The 4,167-nt window shown below is 35.8% G+C and overlaps 1 long non-coding RNA gene across 1 annotated transcript; it reads right to left on the reverse strand.

The window, feature by feature from the left end:
- Window positions 1-629: 629 nt before the first annotated feature.
- On the reverse strand, window positions 630-2,612 carry LOC147658199 (uncharacterized). The gene is made up of 2 exons (XR_015290928.1): window positions 2,041-2,612; window positions 630-1,367 (listed from the first exon to the last, which is right to left on the reverse strand). It is a non-coding gene; the product is annotated as an uncharacterized LOC147658199 (long non-coding RNA).
- Window positions 2,613-4,167: the final 1,555 nt, after the last annotated feature.

The raw sequence follows: 4,167 nt of genomic DNA on the forward strand, positions 1-4,167 counted from the left end.
TCGTCATTACTCCTTTTTGTTAAATATCTCCTTTATTTTTCATTGTATGAAAAAATGTTTGGGATAAAAGTTTTATGGTTTCGAAGGCGCTACATACTGGCGTCATCAGTTTTTTCGTAGATGCACTCGTAAAATATTTATCAATCTCGACATTACTTTTTTAAATGGATTCGTATAATTTTCAATGCATCTGTCGATGTACCATGGTATTCTCCATAAAAAATTATGAAGCCATATATTTAAAAAACCATTAGTTTAAAAGATATTTTATTATTTTTTAAAGAATACGTTTTTTGTTCTTTGCCCTAATATTTTTTTATGGAGAATCTCAAGGTACTGGAGTATTAAAAAGTGTTTTCTCTATTCTTTTTATTAGATGTTTCTTGAATTCTAGTCCCATGAATTACATTTTTCTAGTATAAAATTTATTGTTCTTTTCTTTTGACAGAAAAATACAATTCCAAAAGAATATTATTCTTATCTTATATTTACCTTATACTTACCTGTTGTTTACTTATCTTGTGACGTTTTAATATTTTCAAGAATCATTTTTTTACGTTTTACTTAATTCTAATAAGCTGGGAGTATCATGGGCTTGGGAATAAATGTTTTTTTAAATAAAAAACTCATTTATTTTTTTAAAAATAATATTTATTGAATATATTTTACATTTAATGTTACATATTTTCTAATTAACATATTTTCTAATTAATTAGTTATATTTATATGAGCAATATAGTAAATGTTTTGTATATTTTCTCTAATATATTACAATGCAATATTAGAGAATTATCAAGAAACATAAATAATTATATATTGGCTGTATGACTTTATATATATTATATGTTGTTATAATCACATTTATTTGAATTACCATTTATTTGTAAAACTAAAAAAACAATTACATAAAAATAAATCTATACCGAAACGAAGAACACGAATTTGCTTGTTTCGAACAAATCAGAAAAGATTGCGAGAGATTCTATATGTGGTCGAAAGTGAAATGACGAATTGTCGGCGAAGAAGGAAGAAAGGAGCAAAGGGAAAAGAAAAAAGTAGAGTGAGAGAAAGCTATGGCACGCCGTTTGTCGGTGGTGGCGACGGCTGTTACACTTGAAATTGCTCTCTTGCTTCTCCGGCGTGTAGAAAAATTGCATCGCGATCGGTTCTCGGGACGCGATCGGGCGCGGGCAACTCAGGCAAATGTCAGGTCGTGACTTTCATGCGGTCTACCACCTGCCATGGGATCGGTAAGTGCGTCGTTATTAATGGCGTCCCGATCCAATCGCATCCGGAATAGGCGTAGGTCTTCGTAGATGCTCTCCTCGATTTTCCACTTTCTACCTTGGTTTATCTCCGATATTCATCTGCCGGGGAGATCGTATATCAGATATGAAATCTATCTCGAATATTTGTATGTTTGGATGTTCAATTTTGAATCAGATACGTGATTAATTTCCATTCCTTCGAATTATGATACAGGAAAATGATAGTGAATTGCAAGTTGTAGAAATTAGACACTTTTTTTTTTTTCTTGAAGTTATTGAACAGCGATGAGACTGTCTTTAGATTGTTGATTTTGGACGTTTTTTGAGAAAGTTGGAAGATTAATTTCTGCAACTTCGAATTATATGGTATGAGAGGAAATGAGAGCAAATAATAGAAAATATATTAAATCGTGGAATTATATCAATACATTGTATTTTTTAGAAATTTAAAAATCCAATTTTTGTTTTTTGATACTTACAATGAAGACTTTAATTAAATTATTATCTTCAAAATTGTAATAAATTACAAACTATAATATCAAAATACTTTTTCTATTAAATTTTTCATTTAAAAATTCCGAATATTTATTTTTAAATGAATACAATCAAATTTGAAGTATTTCGTAAATATTGGCTAACTAATAATTAACAATTACAATTTAAATATATAATTAATCGATCACGATTAACAAATATATTTTCAATAAGATTAATTAAATTAATTTGAATCAATATTTCTGAATCTCGATCGACGATTTTCAACGATACTTACATATTAATCCAATGAATCTCCAATGAATAATTTCTCTCTTTCGAAAGGATCATTCGCAATTCAACATCTCCACGAAATATTGTTTTACGACTTTTTCACCCACGCGGTTGACCTGTCGCGATACGCAGCTCGCATTTCGCCGTGTTCCAAAACGGATTTATCCGAGAATCCAATAATAATAAGGGCCAACAGTGGAGATTTTTTTATGGCCCCGGTCGGATGATCCAACAGCGCCCTGCTTTTGTCGAGAGATCAACTCTCGACCCCCTCCCCACTCTTCTTGCGTCACTTTTATAACGGGCCAAAAAAGGGCAGTCCGTTTTCTCCTCGAATCGAGAACAACGCGGAATCTTCGGCCGCAGGCGAGATTCGTCGCGGGCCTGCAAGCACGCCTCGCGTGTGATATATCGATGACACGAGCGTGGGTGTAGCCGACCTCGAGGAAGATTAAAACGGCCTCGGCTCGAGCGCAAAAATCCACGGCCTCGCACCGCCTCGATCTTCGAGCTGTCTCTCGAAACGAGTGCGTCTTCCTTCCGACACGTGACAGACGAGTAATCTTGGTTTTTCTTCTGCAACCATGTTCGAGAATCAATGTTTACGATTCGAGAACTTGATGTCGTTTAAATTATTCGCATCGTGAGGCGAATATCTGCAATTTTTTATAATATGGATTCGCTTGCGGACTTTGTATCACAGTGGAAATCATTTAATGCTTTGATATGATATATTGCTCGTGTAAAATAATGTTGTTTAGTTCGCATTGCGAATATAATTCAAAAATGTTTTAATATGTTTCGCGATATCAATTATGTAATATGTTATTGTGTTTGAGATACATTGGATAAACTTAGGTTTATATTTTGAAACTAGAAGAAAATAACGCGAAGCATATGTATTATTGTTATTTTACGATCTGTTTTCGATCATGAAATCAATGCTCATTTATTATTCATTTATTACAGTTTACGAAAGCATATCCGCATTCTTTCGAAAAATCGTGTGCATTCTATTAGCGTAGCAAGTACCTTCATCAGAGATCCGATGCCGTTCTGTTAAGCTCGTGATTTATTCGAAGCACCTGTATTCATTTCACAGATCATTGATCGCCAAGTATGGTTTTTAGTCGGTCAACTGGCTACTCATCTTTCTTCGCGAGACCATTCCAGGATAGGGATTCTGATAATACCTTGAAACATTTCCTCAAGTGGTCTGACAAACAACTCATAAGTCACCGAGAAACGTAAACACCGATACGAAAATGCCATCTCATAGCTTTCACTAGCTGCCCAAATTAGCTAAATCATCGTCTTATCACGCATATCTTGAACAATTCTAAATGTCTGGTGATCAACAGTAAATTAGTACTAATTAAAATTAGAAAATCCAACATTATTATTACATTAATCCCAAAAATTTTCCTCCATTCCCCTCTTAACTCAAAAATATCAAAACATTAGATGATTTCCACTGTGATACAAAGTGCGCAAGTCCGAATCCATATCAAAAATATCGCAAATATTCGCCTCACGATGCGATTAGTTTAAACGACATCAAGTTCTCGAGCATTCGTTGCAATTTTACAATTTCCGCGTTATTATAATCGTTTTTTATACAATTTCGATTTTTATAATGTTTCCAATCCAACTTGACCAGAATTGTCGCATCTCGCTCATTATACTTATTATTTCCAGCTCAATCGATTATCTGAGTCGTGGGACACGCGGAAGGAAATCGTGCGATCGCGGAATACGTGCAGAGAACGGTGGATCTCCCACTTCACCAGAGCTCTCCCGCTTGGTTCCTTGTTCTTTTTCAAACACAGGCCGAGCGGCGGTTGCGATTCCGCGATTTACGATTCGTCGGTCCGCCGTCGCGGATTCCCGAGGACAGGCAGCGCGACGCTTTATCGACCGCTCCACCGTAACCTTTCCATAACTATCGCGTCTGTTGCCGTAGATCAACGGTAACGCCGCGGCGACCAATTTACCGAGCGACCTCTCGGCCGACCTCTTCCACCAGCCTCCTCTCCGCGGGTAATACACGTACCTTGCAAATATATATCCGTCCACCGGTGTACAATCCGTGCACACGCGTATATACCTTCCTCTTAGAGGGAGAACGTCT

Source organism: Apis florea, unplaced genomic scaffold (genome assembly GCF_048593485.1).
Source record: "Apis florea isolate Af1SG1 unplaced genomic scaffold, ASM4859348v1 contig_2296_pilon, whole genome shotgun sequence".
NCBI lineage: Eukaryota > Metazoa > Arthropoda > Insecta > Hymenoptera > Apidae > Apis > Apis florea.